This window comes from Hyaena hyaena, unplaced genomic scaffold (assembly GCF_003009895.1).
Source record: "Hyaena hyaena isolate Hyena2069 unplaced genomic scaffold, ASM300989v1 scaffold_1839, whole genome shotgun sequence".
NCBI classification, from domain to species: domain Eukaryota; kingdom Metazoa; phylum Chordata; class Mammalia; order Carnivora; family Hyaenidae; genus Hyaena; species Hyaena hyaena.
Window position 1 is genome coordinate 149,157 of NW_024082475.1, and position 18,827 is coordinate 167,983.

The 18,827-nt window shown below is 36.1% G+C and overlaps 1 pseudogene; it reads left to right on the plus strand.

Annotated features, from left to right (window-relative positions):
• Nucleotides 1-1,923: 1,923 nt before the first annotated feature.
• Nucleotides 1,924-8,891, plus strand: LOC120226828 (annotated as a pseudogene).
• The last annotated feature ends 9,936 nt before the right edge of the window (nt 8,892-18,827 follow it).

Consider the following 18,827-nt stretch of genomic DNA (forward strand, 5'->3'; position numbering starts at 1 on the left):
AGAGTATGTCATATAGAGTAGCATATCTCTACCATGCTACTGAACCAGATTTTCATGTGCTCTGTATGAAAGATTGCATTTCCAATGATGAGATCCCCTCTTTCATTCCAGGGAAAAGAATCTGAGCAAAGAGACTCAACTATGAGTTACTCTTAGAAGACACTAGGTATTTCTTTTTAAGGAGAAAAAACCCCACATATTTTATACTTCCTCTTAACTGGAAGGAGTGTTATGAGGTCATTGTCCTCACCCTTGACACCAAAATTAGAAAAACTTTTCATTCTGCTGTTTTTATAGCTTACTGTCCTATCCACTTAAAAGGAAGCTTTGGAACTAGGACTGTTGTAACTTTGGGTGGCTGCCTACATACAACCCCACGGTAGGCAAAAGGGTTTGGGACATGCTTTCACCAGAGCTTTTTGTCCTTGGATTGGAATAGCAGACCTTGGAAAAAGCAATTCACAATCTTTCTACAGTCATATCTACCACTTTCAATACTTCTGCCCAAGCTTTTGGATATCAACAAACTCAAACAGATAGCCTTGAGGAAGTAACCCAGTGAAACCACAGATTCCTAAACCTCTTCACTGCTCCACAGGAGGAAACCTACACCTTACTTGGAGAAGAATGTTGTCTTTATGTCAATAAGTTAGGGAAAGCAACATAAGAACTAAAAATAATGAAGGATAACATCAAGCTACTAGCAGAAGGTGGCCAAACTCCCAGAACTTGGGACATTTTCAATCAATTTAACATAGGTAATTGGGGAAACTAGTCGAGAGGTATAATTCAATCAAGAGGTATCATTGGGCTTTTGGTCCTCAATTTCATCTTTTTAATTAAGTTTCTACTCTTTTGCATTAGTAAGCAAATGCCTTCTTCCCAAATGTATGTACAAATAAAATTATTTTCCTGCCAAGGGCTTTTCCTGAAACTCAAATGACCATGGAAACTAAATGGTCCACCTCAGCAGGACATAGATGAGATTCTTCATTTTCAATCCTCTTGTGGCCCAAATGAGGTCATTGAATTTCTGTATCATTTCCTTCCCCCCTGGGACAAGACTCTTGAAGACAGCCTTCCTCAGCTGCATGAATAAGGGCACCTGATGGTCTTCCTCAGCTTCATAAAACATACAACACAATCCACATAAAGAATTATGCCTTTGACAGAAATTAAAGAACATCTGAATACCATAATTGATCAGCAATGCTTTCTGCGAAGGATCTTGAGTAAAAGGAGAAAATATGAAAGGACTTCAATCTAAAATAGAACCAGAGGATATGAAATGTAAAGTCAATCATATGTACCCTCAGGAAAACAAAATTTAAGGACTAGAAGATCAATTTCCCATAAATGCCTGATTTATAGAAAATTGGTAGTACTGGAATTTTTAAAATAATATGGAGAGGGTCAAGGAGTTGCTTCATATCAACCTGAGAAATTTTTGCGTATGGTTTTTAGAGACATGAACAAGAAATGACCCAGATTGGGCTGGTCTCACAAAATAAGCTGAATTGAGCTTTGTTTATAGGACTGGACTGGTTTTGTCTGTTTGGGGAATTTTCAAAGCTGGCCACAATTTGTGGGGATTTGTTTGTTTGTTTGTTTGTTTCTTAACAGACTATAACAAAACTCTCCCTTCTTTAGATTCCTCTTTATAGTCTCATAAATGCCCTTAGCAGTCTTGTCTGTAGCTTGATACAGTTTGCATGCCCTGAACTGCAATTCCTCTGCTATTCTGGAATAAGCTCATAATTTTGACAATTTTGAACTTGCCTTAGTTTACCCCTTTATTTAGGTTGCCGACATCATCCAATGTTGTTTTCAAGATCCATTCCTGTCTAACTCCAAAACGTCTTTCGAGTCACATTTCCCACTAAGTCTAAGTTACAACTTGGGCCCGTGGCTGGTGAACACTGGATGAGTAGAGATGGGACCCAGTTTGAACTGGACAGGCCCTCGCTTCTTAGTGAAGGAGTAAAGCATGGAGAAGAGCTTCAGCAGAGGGCTTGTGGCTTCAAAGATGGTGGCTGGTCAAGTTAGGCATTTATGTTCTCTTTCTTGGATTTGGTCCGGGTTGGAAAGGGGGTAAGTAGAATGCAGAAATCTTCCATCCATCTATCCAACTAAGAGAATCTTAATGTAATCTTAAGGATAAAATCCAAGAATGTGCTTTATTACACATTATTTCAATTATGTTCTGCCTTTCACTGAATTGAAAAACCGAGAAAGTTCCTTCTCTGGTCTCTGAGGTTTCTCTTCACTGGTACACTGAAGACTTACATCTACTGGCCTAGAGAGCAAATGGTTACAGGTTTAAAAGGAAATGTGTGCAGAGGGGAGATACATTTGTCACAACTGAACAAACTCATCCTGCTCCTGCCATAATGGAGACTTGCAATGATTTAGTCACTGGGATGAAACTTCTCTTTATTAACTAGGAAATGTTTAATAAGCAAAAGAGGAACAATGCAGTTTGGTCCCTGACCAGACTTAGAGCTTTTCTCTTACCACTCTTTCTTTTTTCACTAGTCTACAAACACATGAGATTTCAACACACCAAGCTTGTTCTCACCTCAGGTCTTTACACCTTGTTTATCTACCTCCTTGAAAGGCTTGGGTCTTAACACAGTGATTCCTTTTCAATATTTAGTCTCTGCTCTATTGTCACCTTCCCTAAAGGCTTTTCCTGACTGCTCCAAAAATAGTATCCAATATACCCCAGAACCTACCCAATCACTTTCTATTCTCTACCTAGCAATTGTCATTATATGACATCCATCCACTTTTATCTATCTATCAATCTATCTAATCATCTAACAATTATCTTTCTCTGTATCTATAAAATATCCCCCACTAGAATCTAAATTCCATAAAAGCAAGGGCTTTTTCTGCCAGTTCCCTGCTCTATCACTGGCATGTAGAACACTGTATCCTACAACAGGAGGTGGTCATGGATGAAAAATAGTGTTAAAAGGGATGTTAGGGAGAGTGTTCATCTACTATCCTTTGTTTCAATATGTACATTAATAACAAATGATTCTTATCTCCTCCTCAAAATTAGACCAGTGAGACCTCTAGCTAAGACATTTTTGTTCACTGCCTAATAAGATTCTGCCTAGAATGTAATAAATTTATATATAATTTTTTAAAATTTGCAACCATTCAGGCTTTTTCACTAAATGTGATAAACCCTTCCCCAAATTAAAATGAGTTATTAATATAAGCTAGTAATGTAATGCATGATTTACCAAATATCTCGAAATCCTTTTTCCTTTGTTAAATAAAATCTAAAGGAAATGACTAATTAGTCAATTTGAATGATTTCCAAATAACACCACCAGCCTGTGTTTGTCTATACTACCAAGGTGAATTATTCATTAGCATTTATGAGAAGTGCCTGAAGAACACTAGCAGTGGGAGTAAAACAACCTGGAATGGTTTTTAAATGACCTTCCAAGCAACTTGGATTAACACCGGCATTATTCTCCCCGTACAAATCGAGTTAAAATTTTCCATGTGTCAGGTCTCACAAGAAGGCAGTGAAGGAGGACTGTCTTCGAGAGGAAATGACCTTCTGCACCTCCTACAATTAGATTCTGCTTCTTTCTCTGTGTGTAGTGTCTGTGCGTCTCTGTGTGTCTGTAGGAAGAGAGAGAAGCGAGACAGAGAAGCGGGGACAGAAGCAGGGAAGAGAAAGGAGAATCAGAGAGAGATGAGAGGGAGGGGGAAGAAGACCTGGATGAGAGAAAAAGAAATAGGAACAAACAAAAGGAGATATGGGGCATGATGGAAAAAAAAGAGAAAAAAACAACAACCCATGAAATATAAGAAATAAAATGGAGCCAGCAGGGAGGGGAGGGAGGGAGGAACTTGTGATAGGAATGACAGATTCGGCGGCAGGCTTTCCCTGGAGTCGGCACACCAGGTTTCCAGGCGCCCAGGAGTTCTTCCAGGTGTGCGGGGTCACCTGACTTAATACTGATTAAAAGTGTAAATTGCAACACAAAAAGAGAAAAAGGAATTGTCATGTTGCTTCTCTCCTGTGAGGTCACACTCCCTGGTTGTAGCTGAGCCTGCTGCTAGGCACACCCCTCTTGTTGGATAAAATTGTATTAACTTTATCCCTGCCCTTGATTTGTGGCTTTCTCACGTTGTGAGGAATAAATAATAAATGATTGTAAAGCACTTGTACATATGAAATGCCGCATAAATGCTTAATAATAATCAGCTTAGGCCAGGAAGCCAGGGGGGTTGAATAGAAATCATTGCACGCGGCCATTCTTGTTTATGTGGCTAAAATTGTCCTGTGTGCTGTCTCCACGTCAAATCATCCCGCAGATTTAATTTTCACCCATTCAAGAATCCACTTCTCTGTAAACTCAACAACCTTTGTTCCCCCATGCCCACAGCAATGTCATTTACAATCGTAGAATATAACTGCAACAACCCATCTGTGCCTGTTCATTTCAGCCTGTTTTTTTGCGGCACCCCTTCTCTCCTTGTTAGCCCTTCCAAATCCCCACATGTGCTGTTTTGAGTCATCATTTCTTATCCCTTGGAGATGCCTGTTCTACTCTGGCTATCTTTGGAAAAATATGTTTCCCAGACTTGGATTTCACTGCACTTGCTTTTGGGGAATCCAACGTAGTCAAGTTGGTGGTTCCTTGCTACTCTTCATGCATGCACTTATTTAATCATGTGTTCACTCAGCATTTACTGATGGAGTGTTGTGCTTGGCACTGGAGATACAGGGGAAACCAACACGGAGAGAGTGTGCATTGTGTAAGGAAATCAAACAGGGTAATTTTAGCATAGTTTGGAAGATGCTACGATCAGAGTAATCACGGGGTAAAGGGAAGTCAGCATGTAAGCAGCATGAAATGGGAAATTCTGGTAGGGTCTGAGATTATTTTCTTTCCTTTTATTTTCAAATGTCTTCAAAATTGTTTCTATTTGTTATTTAACATAGTGGGAACTCCCTTGGTTTGACCTGGTTGTGGATAGGAAGGAGTGGTTCAGACCCAGGGAAAAAGCCCAGGCTGACCTCTCCTGGTCATTTGGAAGGAGAAAGGGCATTCTCCATCATCTCGGTTTGCTTCAGTTTCTTTTTTTTTTTCTTTTTAAAGTGTATTTATTTATTTTGAGAGAGACAGAGACAGCATGAGATGGGAAGGGGCAGAGAGAGATAGAGAGAAAGAGAGAGAGAGGGAGAGAGAGAGAATCCCAAGCAGGCTCTGTACTGTCAGCACAGAGCCCTACACGAGGCTCAAACCCATGTACCATGAGATCATAACCTGAGTTGAAACCAAGAGTCAGATGCTTAACCGACTGAGCCACCCAGGCACCCACCCTGCTTCAATTTCTGATAGGTGGGACCCAACTTTTGGGAGTTGGCAAGAGTTGGTCGTTTGCTGATATAATCGTCTATTTTCAACTTGGAGTCTGTATTTTCAAAAGACAATATTGTCTAAATTTGTATTAGTACATTTAATGACAAAAAAGTACGTGTTATTGCAGAAAACAAAATGAAAATAAATACAAGCAAAAATAAATTAACTGCAATTACAGCACTCATTGGGAACCATTTTTATCATTTAATGCATATCCTATCAGACTTTGTCCATGTTTCTATTACATAAAAATGTGCCTTTAAGGTACATATTCCTCAATTCCAAAGTATTACATTTCTCTTCAATGTGTCTTATACTATACTGTATTGGTTTATTGCCTTTTTGATATAAAATACCAAAAACAGTTTCATATCAAAATGTATTTAATCATGATTTCTAATGACTCTTTCATGATCTATTATGCATGTATATTTTAGAGTTTGAGATAGATACATTGCTGCAATTGGAATTGCTGGGTAGAAGTATGCCTGTATTAAAGTTTTTGTTACCTCCCCAGAATGTCCTCCAGAGAGACTGAACGGGCTCACGCTCTCTCCTCCCGTATATCAGACCCCTGCCCGCACGACTTACCCTCCCTTCTCCCCCTGTACACCCCTTTGCCAAAATGAAGTACTCTCAAGGAAGATATGTTTGAAACTCCACAATTTTAATTTTTCCCCTACTTTCCCATCAGTTCCCTTGTGGCATGAGAATTAGTGGGCCTTGGGTTTTCAAACAGGTGGAGAAGGCTGCAGGGTGTATAATTGCTTTTGGTGAAACCATCAACGTCCACGTTTAGTTCTTCCTGCTCCACTTCCTCCAATTCAATTAGGCTGTTCTTACCAGGGGGAGAGTTTTCAAAGCATCAGATGAAGTGTTACCTCATGATTAATAATTCATGACAAGAAATGAAGATTGGGAAAGGTAATAATGCCCTCCAAGCTGTTTTTCTCCACCACTCCCTTGTTCTCATTCACATAAATGCTGTGTCTCAACCGTTAAAGCAAACATACAAAGTTGCACTGCCCCATAAACCAAAGATCCAAAGCAGGAATTCATAAGCTTTTTGAAGTCCTAAGCCCCTTCGAGAATCTTGTGAAAACTACAGTCTCTTTCTAATGGAAAAACAAAACAAAACAAAACCCAAAAATGAACGTGATAGCATGCATAGATATTGCGCTTCTAATCCCCCTGAATCAGGCACCACTGGAAGATCATCCAAGGACTCCCTAGGTTATAATCTCTAGACAAGCAAACAAAAAGATCTTAAAAAAAGAAGAACCAGGACAAGCCCAAAAGGAATAAAAGTAAAATGGACTAGAAGTTTTATATGCATTGTCTCAACTTTCTGTGCCCAAATTTGCAGCAACAAAGAAATTTCTTCAAGCATGATTCATGTGGTTATTTAGGTATTATGTGAGGGGATTGGTGAGTTAGCTGACAATTAGAAGAGTGGATTTTGGCAAATGCGTATATTACAGGGCAAATCAAATAGGGGTAAGGGTGAGGGCATGGTTAATGTTGAGATCTATTTGCAAGACTACTATAGAGGCTGCAGTTTTTTCCCTTGCCAAGTGCTATCAGCCATAAAATGTCCAAGGCAGTGGGTCACACCCACTGCTTCATGCTCTGCTACTTGGCATTCCTCTAAGTTCTTCCTCAATTGTCATATCTCCACAGGCCATAACAAGGGACAACAGTCAGCAGCAATTCAATTTCGACCTCCATCTGCTGGCAATAACAACATAAGGGGGAAATTAATGTACACTCACACACTTGTCATTATAATAGCCCAAATTTGTTTTTTATAGTATGACTTTCTTCCAAGGAAGTCAAAAAACAATTTATATTCGAATTCCCAAATAGCAACTCACCTGGTAGGTAGATAGCTAAAATAATCATTTCCATTTTTTAGGCACAGAGATGCTAAAAATTTGTCAAAGGCCACCTAGCTGTTCCATGGGGAGATATGGTTATCAGAAAAGCTCTCTGGAAGCCATTTTGGTGTCCCTTAAAAGTATGATATCTGATGTGCAAGCCAGAGAGGAGGTTATATTAACAGTCAATCAGATTATATAAACATACAGCAAAATATCTGTGTTCTACTAGCTAACATAGTATTTCTTCACCAACTTTTCTCCCTTTAATTTGTTCTCATTCCCTAAACCTAAGACCTATAATTTTTTATTTACCAGCTCTGTGATTTTGGAAAAGTTACTTAATCTCCCTCTTCTTCCACTTCCACCTCTGTGAAATGCAAATAATAACAGAAGCCAACTCATAGATTTATTATGAGGATTACATGAAAAAAATAAGATTACTCAATACATACAGGGTATCCATAAAATATGGAAACATAAATACCATAATTTTATATTGTTTTTTACAGATTGATGAAAGCTGATTTTGTTGAGCTGATACTGCTAAGTTGATGAAGGGCTGATCCTGACAATAAGCAGCAGAGCTGTTTAATGCACATTACTTTGAAAGAGCTGCCATCTCTCACAGCGCAGTCAGAAAGGTGGTTTAAAAATCCAAAGATATAGTCAGTATGTTGCACAAACTCTTTTGTGGACTCTCATCCATTTCCAATAAGATGAAGGAAGCAGTCATAGCCAGAGTTGTAGCCAGTCCAAACCGGCTGACTTGCCAAACATCCAAAGGATTGGAAGTACCTTGCAGAAGTGTTCAAAAGATTTCCAAAGTACCTGCCTTTTAACCGTACAAAATGTTAGTTCTACAGAGCTTATCTGAGGGTGATGACCAGCATAATATGCTGACTATATCAGAAAGCCCACTGAACAAATCATATTTTGTAATATCAATATCTACTTATTATGCCCATTTGTTTATGTTTCCAAACTTTTGGTCACTTAGAGCTAAGTGCTTATTAAACATTTATTATTACTATTTATGGTCTAAGAGGAAAACATGTTAAAAGATGTTTCACAATCCACTATGTTATCATTTTTTATATAATCACATTTTGGCACCAGAAAGTAAGGGTAGAGGAATCACTAGCTAGAACTAATGATTCTCTTTCATTTGTGGTCCCCTATTGCTTTCTTTTGTTATTAGCAAAGTCCCTCAATTCTTTAGGAAAATACAAGTAGTCTTTCCGTGCCAATAGCAACCTCACGACCACGGTGAATGTTCCTAAAACCCACTGGATTTTCTGCAAGAAGTATGGCAAGCACCAACCCTACAAAGTGATACAGTACAAGAAAGGCAAAGATTTTCTTTATGTCCAGGGAAAGCAGTGCTATGACAGGAAGTAGAGTGGCTATGGTGGGCAAACTAAGCTGAATTTCAGGAAAAAGGCTAAAACTATAAAAGATTGTGCTAAGGCTTGAATGTGTTCAGTCCAATTGCAGATCTAAGAGAATGCTGGCTATTAAGAGATGAAAACATTTTGAACTGGGAGGAGATGAGAAGAGAAAGGGCCAAGCGATCCGGTTCCATGCCTCATGTTTTGTTACATTACGAAGACAGTAAAATCTTCTGATTATGTTCATGTCAAAAAAACAAAACAAAACAAAACAAAACAAAAAACAAGAGAGAAAAGAGAAGACGGAAAGGAAGGGAAAGGAAAATATAAAGCAGTGAAATTAGCCTGCATGTGTTTTCTGGCCCTTCTCCCATAAAATTTACATATTTTTTTTCTCTACTTCGTATTGTCAGAGTCCTTCTTGTAAGGCGATATTAGTCTTAAAGCTGAGTTTGACTCATGAAAACATTGTATTCAGAAACCACAGTTATATAAAAAATATACAATCTCTGTATCTCTGTATACACAATAGTAATAGCAATTTAGTTCTGATCACTTGTGTTGTGCTCTCTAGAGAAGATTTAATGACAGATTTCTGATGGGCAACTCTATAAAAGAAATTATGAGCATATTATACATGGAGAAATTTTGAAAAACCTGTCTTTGTCACCAATAAAAATATAGATAACTTCCCAAACAGGAGATATACATGTAATATATAATTTAAAAACTATGTAGCATGCTATCATATCAACTGGATCTGTTTCATCAGGTGCTTTAGACCGATCTTAATTCTCTAGCTTAGGGTGATGTAGACTGGCCAAATGGGGAAATCCAAGAAATGTCTGTTCAAACGCTGATGAACCTCAGTGTCAACAGGTGTGATCAAGTGTAAAGAAGCAAGTGTCACAAGAACATCAATAGTGTCATAGAGCAAAGGCTTCCTGTAGGATCCTTCAAAGGGAAGCCTAGTTTTAAAAAACTGAAATACTTTATTAGACTGCCGTTTGTCAAGTATGTCTGAATTTCTGTCTGCTACCTGTCAGAAACTGAAGATCAGAGGCTGAAGTAAGAACAGATATGTATAATCACTGAAATCGTGTACTTTCTATGAATATGAGACTTTGGAGGAATCAGAGGGCATGAACATCAAAGAATGGCCAAAATGCAGGCGTGAGGACCAGGGGCTTTTAAAATAGGTTAGCAACTAGTTGAATAACACCAAAGAATGTTATCAATGGATTGAATCAGTCAGGAAGGAGTGTTCTAGTAACAGTCCACAGATACCATTCTTAGCCCCAAATGGTTTATAATTTTATTAACAACTTGATTAAAGAAATTAGAAGGTATTTTTTTTAAATTTAAAATAGCACAAAACTAAGAGGAAGAGATATTTTTGAAGACAGGAATTCAATATGGAGAAATGATGGGCTGAAGTTTGATCTTAAAAAAGAAGAGTAGAAAGATTTACAGTGTTAGATTTCCAGCTTGAAAGACAAGGCAAACTAAAATGAATATAATTTATGAAAGTTAAAAAAGGAATTATTTACAAAAGTGTTCGTAGGGATTAAGGAAACTACAAAGGATTATTAAATACCCCCCAAAACACTAAGTGCTCAAATACTCCCTCTACAACCTAAAGGTGTGAAGAGAAGGGATGATTATGAAACCAGTGATATACAGAAGGATGCAGGAAGAGACCCATCTGAATGAGAGGAGCTTGGAGTGAAGGAACAAGGGAAATAAACACTTTGACCTCACTTTTCTCCCTCTTAACAGCCTCCCAGTGGTGTTTCCCATCTACCAAGCTCAACTGAAAAATCAGAGAACAAGTAACTCACTGATGTCATAAAGCTTAAGGTAGAATCCAGATATCTCTACTTATTCACAAATATGGTTAATTATTTGGATATATCCCAAGAACTACTAACATCCAGTGAAAACTACTTCAAAAATAAGAAAACTTTTTATGTGAAGGGATATTAAACATTTTAGGCTTTTGGGGACATACAGTCTCTGTTACAACCACTCAACTCTGTTTTTGTAGTATTAAAGCAGCTTAAGCAAATGGGTTTGGCTAGACTTGGCCCCCAACAGGCTGGATTTGGCCAACACACTGTAGTTTGCTGATTTCTGACCTACTCTGTGAGAGCCAATAATCCATGGAGCATTGTGTTCTCTAAAGCCCCTGCTTTAAAAAAAAGATAGAATTCCTGTACACCTTCCGATGTTTGAAGTCTTAAACATATATTCTTTATAAAATTTAAATTAAAAGCCTTTAAAAAATACTGATAATTACACTTAGTATCAGTATTCACTATCAATAGAACTTAAAAGTTCTGATAAATCATTTTGCACTCTCAATCACACCAGAAGTAAAATTTTACAAAAGTCTCCAAAAATGGCTCATATACCAGGAAGATAATCTACTGAGGTAAAATAGAGAATATTAAAAATTTTATTTATATTTATTTTTCATATTTGTTCTAAATTTCTAATTTCAAGTAACTTGTGATGTACTTAAAAAATCAGTACTATAGTACATGTAAATATTTATGATTTCAATACATTATTTACTTTATTAGAAAGCAGCATTGGCAAAGTAAAGGCCTCCAAAAATCCACTCTTCCACAAAAGCAATGAGAACACTGGTTCTCAATAGCTGTCAAGTCATAATTTTAAGGGCTACTAAAATTAACCAAAGGATTGGTTGCTCAAGAGTTTGTTCAAGAAAAATAGTTAAATTAGCTGAATGAGAATATTAAGCTTTGTGGCATTTTAAGTTGCCCTACTCTCATCCCATTCCTTCCATGTCTATAGTAGCCCTGAACAGCAGCCACTTTAGAATGACAGTAACAGTGAATCAGAAGTCTAGCAGCCACAGCAATGGGTAGAATGGACTTGGAACTCCCCTAAAAATCTATCCCCAAAGAATTGTCATTATTTGACCCATCTTGGAATTCCTTGGAGAAATTCCATTCTGACGGTCTGACATTATTTCAACTGACTCAGAGCTCACTGGACAAGGAAAGCAGTATCTACAGGGCATTTGCCAAAAAAAAAAAAAAAAAGAAGCAATTGCTTAAGATCATAGCTGTCTAGGGCATCAGTGCCAGTTGTGGTAATTAAGTTGCCAAAAAAAATTAAGGAAAATAAGTGGAATGAGATCTTGCTAGGGGGTTTTGAAAAGACCTAACAAGTTTCTGGTAATCTGGAAGACTACCTACATGCGCAGTGTTGTGCATATGCCTCAAAAGACTTGAAAAGACTATTTTTTTATTAAAAAATTTTTTAATGTTTTATTTATTTCTGAGAGATAGAGAGAGACAGCATGAGCAGGGGAGGGTCAGAGAGAGAGTGAGATACAGAATCTGAAGCAGGCTCCAGGCTCTGAGCTGGCAGTCAGCACAGAGCCCGATGCGGGGCTTGAACCCATGAGCCGTGAGATCATGACCTGAGCTGAAGTCAGACACCCAACCGACTGAGCCACCCAGGTGTCCCCCGAAAAGGCTTTAATCTCCATCCATAGCTGACTGTGAGGCTCTATACAAGTAAGAAGTGAAGACTAAGACACAACTGTAAACTACTGAAGCACAGAAAGCACACTCCAACCCACACATTATATCTTTCAGCCGAGAGTGAGAGACTTACTGATTCAAGGAATTTAAGGAAATCTCTGTCCAATCATTATCTTACCACTAAGATAGCTAAGGAGAGATGAGACTTAAATGGTTGCAAAATACCAATGAATACAGATATTACAGAATTTTTCCAGAAAAGTAACCGACAGGTAAACAGCAACAATAACAATACAAGGTCTGTGGGGAGGAAGCAGAGATCTATTCCCAGAGTTACAATGCTACAGTATTTAAAATGTCCAAGTTTCAACAAAAAAATTGTAAGACACACGAAGAAGCAGAAAAATATGTCCAATACATAAGAAAGAAAACAGACAATAGAAACTGTTCCTGAGGAACCCAGATACTGTACTTACGAGACAAGAATTTAAAATCAGATAGCATAAATATGTTAAAGTAATAAAGTAAAATTACACTGGGGTGCCTGTGTGACTCAGTCGGTTAAGCGTCGATTTCGGCTCAGGTCATAATCTCGCAGTTCGTGGGTTTGAGTCCCGTATTAGGCTCATGCTGACAGCTCAGAGCCTAGAGCCTGATTCAGACTTTGTGTCTCCCTCTCTCTCTGCCTCTCCCCTGCTCGTGCTCTGTCTTTCTCTGTCTCAAAAATAAATAAGATTTTTAAATAAAATTACATTTAAAACACCTAATACCACACCAAATAGAAAATATGAATAAAAGATTAAACTTATAAAATGAAACCAAGTAAAAATACTGGAGATTAAAATATGATAATTAAAATGAAACATTCACTAGAGAGGAAAACATAAGAGCTGACAGAAGAAAAGTAACCAAACCTAAAGACAGTTCAGTTGAAGTTATCCAGTCTGAGGAAAAGAAAAAAAAATTTTTTTAGTGGTCTGAGATTCAGAGACCAGTGGTATACCATCAACTATATCAACATATGCATAATGGAAATCCCTGAAAAGGAGAGAGAAAGGGGCAGAAAGGATATTTGAAGAATAGCTGAAAATTCCCAAATTGGATGAACATTAAACTACACATCCAAGAATCTCAAAACACTCCTAATAGGATAAACTTAAAGAAAGCACACCTAGGCACATCCACACCATCATCAAACTCTCATAAGACAAAGAGACAATCTAGAAAGCAATGAAGGAGAGGGAAAACAAATAAATCATCATGTTCAAAATGTCTTTTTTTAAAGTTACTTCTATTTTTTTATGTCTTTATTTTATTTTGAGAAACAGAAACAGAGAATGAATGGGGGAGAGGCAGAGAGAGAGGGAGACACAGGATCGAAATCAGGCTCCAGGCTCTGAGTTGTCAGCACAGAGCCCAACACAGGGCTCAAACCCACAGACTGTGAGATCATGACCTGAGCCAAAGTCAGACACCCAACAGACTGAGCCACCTAGGTGCCCCAAAAGGTCTTTAATAAGAGGTACAACTGACTTAATAGAAAACAAGAAGGGCAGGAGGCTGTGGGAATAATATACTCAAAATGCTGAAAGAAAAAGACTGTAAATCAAGAATTCTATATCCAGCAAAATAATCACTCAAAAAAGGTCAATTCTAGAGTTGAAATATCTGATTTATAAATATTTGATCTATAAAATTTATGAGTTTAACAGGAAAATGGAGAAGACAGGAAAAATATTCAGTAAACTTGAAGGGAGGTCAATCATAATTACCCAATCAATGGAAAAGAAAAAAATATTTAAAAATAATTAAATTAACAGTTTTACTGGCTTATGAAATATCAAAAGATCTATATATTTGTGTAATTGGAGTCTCAGAAGAAAAAATAAAAAATAAAACAGAACATATTTTCAAGAAATAATGGCTGTTTTTCAAAGTTTTGTAAGAAACTTAGCAATCCCCAAACAGGAAAAACTATGAAGAGAACCACACCTAGATATGTCAAGATAAAACTGCACAAAACCGAAGAAAAGCTTCAAAGAAGTCAAAGAAATTGAAGACATTACATAACGAGGGAAAATAAATCATTATATTACCTACTTTTCAGAAACTACAAAACCCAGAAGACAATAGAAAAAAATATCATTAAGTTGATGAAAGCAAAATATCAAGTAAAAGCTGTCAATCAAGAATTCTATGTCCATCAATATTATTCTTCTAGAAGTTAGGGAAAATACATCTTCAGATAGAAAGAAGATAAGAGAATTTAGAGGATAAATTGGACATAAATTAGAAGAATTGTCATAGGAAATTCTGAGGTTGAAGAAAAATTATACCTACTGGAAACTCATCTTCTCAGGAAGAATGAAGAGTACTGAAAATGCTACATATAAGGAGTATAATTAGTCATTTGAATATTCTCTTTTCCTTTAAATTTCTTTAAGTTTCATATGAGTATTTAAAGTAAAAATTATAATACTGTCTCATGGGGTTTATAATGAGTATAGAAGTGAAACATACATCCATGACAGAATAAAGTGAGGGGAATTCTATGGATTTACACAGGTGCAAGATTCTGCATTTTATGTGAAATGGCACAATGTTAACTTTAAGTTCACTGTGAAAACTTAAAGATGTATATTTTAATCCTTAGAGCAACTACTAAAAAAAAATGCAAAGAGGTATATTAAAAAAAAAAAACAACAATCGGTCCATTAACATAGAATTCTGAAAATCTTCAAAAACCCAAAAGAAGACAGAAATGTAGAAACAGAGAAACAAAACACAGAAGAGATACATGGAAAACACATTATAAAATAGGAAAACTAAATCTAACCCTATCAAAAATTATATTAAATACAAATGATGAAACTCTCCTATTAACAGTCAGAGATTGGGGAGCCTGGGTGGCTCAGTCAGTTAAGCATCCGACACTGACTTTGGCTCCAGTCATGATCTTACAGTTGTGAAATCAAGCCCCTATGTCAGGCTCCATGCTAAGTGTGGAGCTTGCTTGGGATGTTTTCCCTCCCACTGTCCCTCCCCCACTTGCATGGTCGCTCTCGCTCTCTCTCTCTCTCTCTCAAAAAAAGAGATTATCAAAATGAATAAAAAATAGGTTGAGGGGGCACCCTCAGTTGGTTAGACATCTGATTTTTGATCTCGGCTCAAGGTATAATCTCACAGTTCCTGAGTTTGAGGCCCATGTCAGACTCTGCACTGGCAGTGTGGAGCCTGCTTGGGATTCTCTCTCTCCCTTTCTCTTTGCCACACCCCTGTTTGCATACACACTCTCTCTCAAAATAAATAAATAAACTTAAAAGATACAGATAGATTGTAAGTAAATGAATAGAAAAAAATACCATATAAACAGTAAGCATTATAAGACTAAGGTAGTTAAACTAACATTAGAATAATTTGAAGACACAAAGTACTACCAAAAATAAAGAAATTTCATAATAATAAAATCAAATTATGTGGAAGAAATAACAATCATTAGTATATGCAATCCTACTAAAAGGACTTTAAAGTACATGAAGCAGAAATGAACACATTTAAAGGGAGAAATAGATAATTCCAAAAACAATGTGGGAAATTTTTAAAAATGATGTCTTAGTAATTGATAGAACAATCAGACAAAAATTGAGTAATGATAGAGATGATCTAAACACTATGTTCAAGATCTTTGTCTAGTGAATAGGTATAGAACATCAAATCCAACAATAAGAGAATAAACACTTTTTTCAAGCAATAATTAAACTTTCAACATGATAGACCATATAATGCATCACAAATCAGGCCATAAAATATATTTAACATAACTAAAATCCTACAAAGGATGCTCTCTGGTCACAATAAAATTAAATTAGAGAGCCATAAAAATAAAATATTTAGGGAAAAATCAAATATTTGGAATTTAAACAACAAATTTCTAAACAATATACGAATCAAAAAAAAAAAATAACAGGAGAAATTAGGCAATATGCCAAACTGTACTATGATGAAAATTCAACATATCAAAATGCATGGGATACAGTTAAAGCAACAATTGAGGAAAAGTTATAGTTTTACATACTTATATTTGAAAAGAAAGAGGTCTAAAGTCAGTGGCATAAGAGTTCTACCTAAGAAGCCAGAAAAAGTTGGGGTGCCTGGGTGGCTCAGTAGGTTAATCGTCTGACTTCAGCTTAGGTCATGATCTCGCAGCTCCTGAGTTCAAGCCCCAAGTTGGGCTCTGTGCTGACAGCTCAAAGCTCAGAGCCTGGAGCCTGCTTCAGATTCTGTCTCCCTCTATCTCTGCCCCGTCCCCACTCGTACTCTGTCTCTCTCCCAAAAAGAAATATTTTAAAAAAGAAGCTAGATAAAGAAGGGGAAAATAAAGACAAAGTAAGTAAAATGAAGGAAATAATCAAGATAACAGCAGATATTAATGAAATACTAAAATAAAAAACAGAGAAGTTAATAAAGCCAAAAGTTGTTTTTTGAGAAATTCAACAAAATAAAAAGGTTCTCTCTAGACTGATCAAGAACATAAAGAACACAAAATTACAAATAAGAGGAATGAAAAATTATCATCACTACTGATAGTACAGACATGAAAAAGGATTATAAAGCAATGATCAGCTCTATGCCAAAAAAATGATTGACAACATATATGAAATAGATAAATCCAGGGGAGGGAAAGGGACAGTTTAACAAAACTGATTAAATAAAACTGAAAATATGAAATAGCCTGTGTTTAATTAATAAATTAAATCAACCATCAAAAGACTTTTCCACAACAACAATAACAACAAAAACTCTGAAAAAACAAAAACAAAAAAACTAAAAAATCTACAGGCCCAGGGGATAAACTGGCTGAAAAGCTCATGAAAGAACTTTGTGATGGTAATGCTCCATATCTTGACAAAGACTTGAGTTATACAGCATTTGTTAAAACCCACCAAATGAACACTTAAATTTGTGTATTTTATTGTATGTAAGTTTTACATTAAAACTGCAAAGACATTAGATCTTTATGTTATGAATGCTAATGTATTTAGGGAGAAAGAAATTCTGCAATTTTTAAAAAGTAAGATGGGTTAATGAATGAAGGGATGACAAATGACTATGTATGTGATAAAACAAGTAAAATGTTAATTTCAAATATATAGCAAAGTTTACTGTTTACTACAAAGTCTTTCAATTTTATTTGTTATTTTTCATAATAAACTGATGGAAAATATTTTGGAGTTCCAAACTAATAGGCTATGGGAAATTTCTCAAGTAAAGATCTGGAGAGCCAATAAGCAATAGAACCTTAATATAATTATGAAACTATTTGACAAAGAAATTATATTCAATATAATTCCACTATGAAAAGAGAAATCAGTATTCTGATTCTGGAAGAAATGTTTTCAAACTTCTTTTCCAATAGGTCAGGACTCAGAACTGATATCTATTCAGAGATTTCTCCAGTTTCCTCGCTTCACTTCTTCTTCATTTAGACCATTTCCTCATGTAGACTGAGCCACAAATTCAGGATGTGCCAGCATCACAAACTTCCTTAAGAAAATATCTGTTTTAAAGGTAAAAACAGAAGCAAAATGTTCTGCCTAGGTTTCCTCCAGTTCCCACGTTCCACGTGCTTCAAAGTTCTACAAGCAACTTGAGTTTAACAAGTCTTTCTCGTGTTCTTCAAATTGGACTCCACTGCAAACATTGGTTGGATGAACAAATACACAACTAAAAGAAATGAATAAATGAATATATAAATATAATTCAACCAAAGCCACCAACTCATCCCTTTCCGAACTCCAGGGCCCTCCACTGTCAATGAGCAGTAGAGTTGTCTGTTGGGATCTCAGTCTCTTATGAACTGACTCTACTCCTTCCATCCTGAATGTCAACAAATAACCCATGAAAAAGAAATATTCAGTACAGAAGTATAAATTCTTCCCACAATTAGATTTAGACCATTACAGAAAAGGAAAATTGCTTTGTTCTTTTTTTTTTTTGCTTCCTATTGTTACTATAAGAGCATATTACTCTGAGTATTCTCATCTTAGCATTCTCTAGCAACTGGCATAAAATAAATTCAAGTATCTTTTGAATGGATAAATGAAATTTATTTAAAAAGATGACTTTAAGATGACATGAGAATGAATATTAACAAATTAAATCACTATTGGAATCTGGGAGTCACTAATTGATACTGCAAAAATAAAATAAATAACTCAAAGGACATTCTTAAAAATTCTTTGTAAAATGAAGAAAAAATGAACAGAAATTTAAAACTAAAGAGAGAACTAAAAGTTTAGGGTTTGCAGACTTTATAAAAGACTTTAGATTTAAAATGAAAAGTGGCATTAACGGTAGATCAATGAGACAAGATTTAGAAATATCCTGATAATATATTTAAATTTAATAAGTGTATCCTTAACATTTGTATTATATTATATTACACATATTTACATATTTTATGTCACTTTTTTTCACTCTATTAGAAGTTAAGCTTTAGGAAAGCTTGATTTTTTAATTCTCTGCTATATACCCCACCACCCTAAATCCTGTCTGATAGATAGTAAATATACAATATTTATTTATGTAATGAATGATCTAATTTTTAACTAATTAAAAAAAATAAACTCAACCCAGGATTGAGAG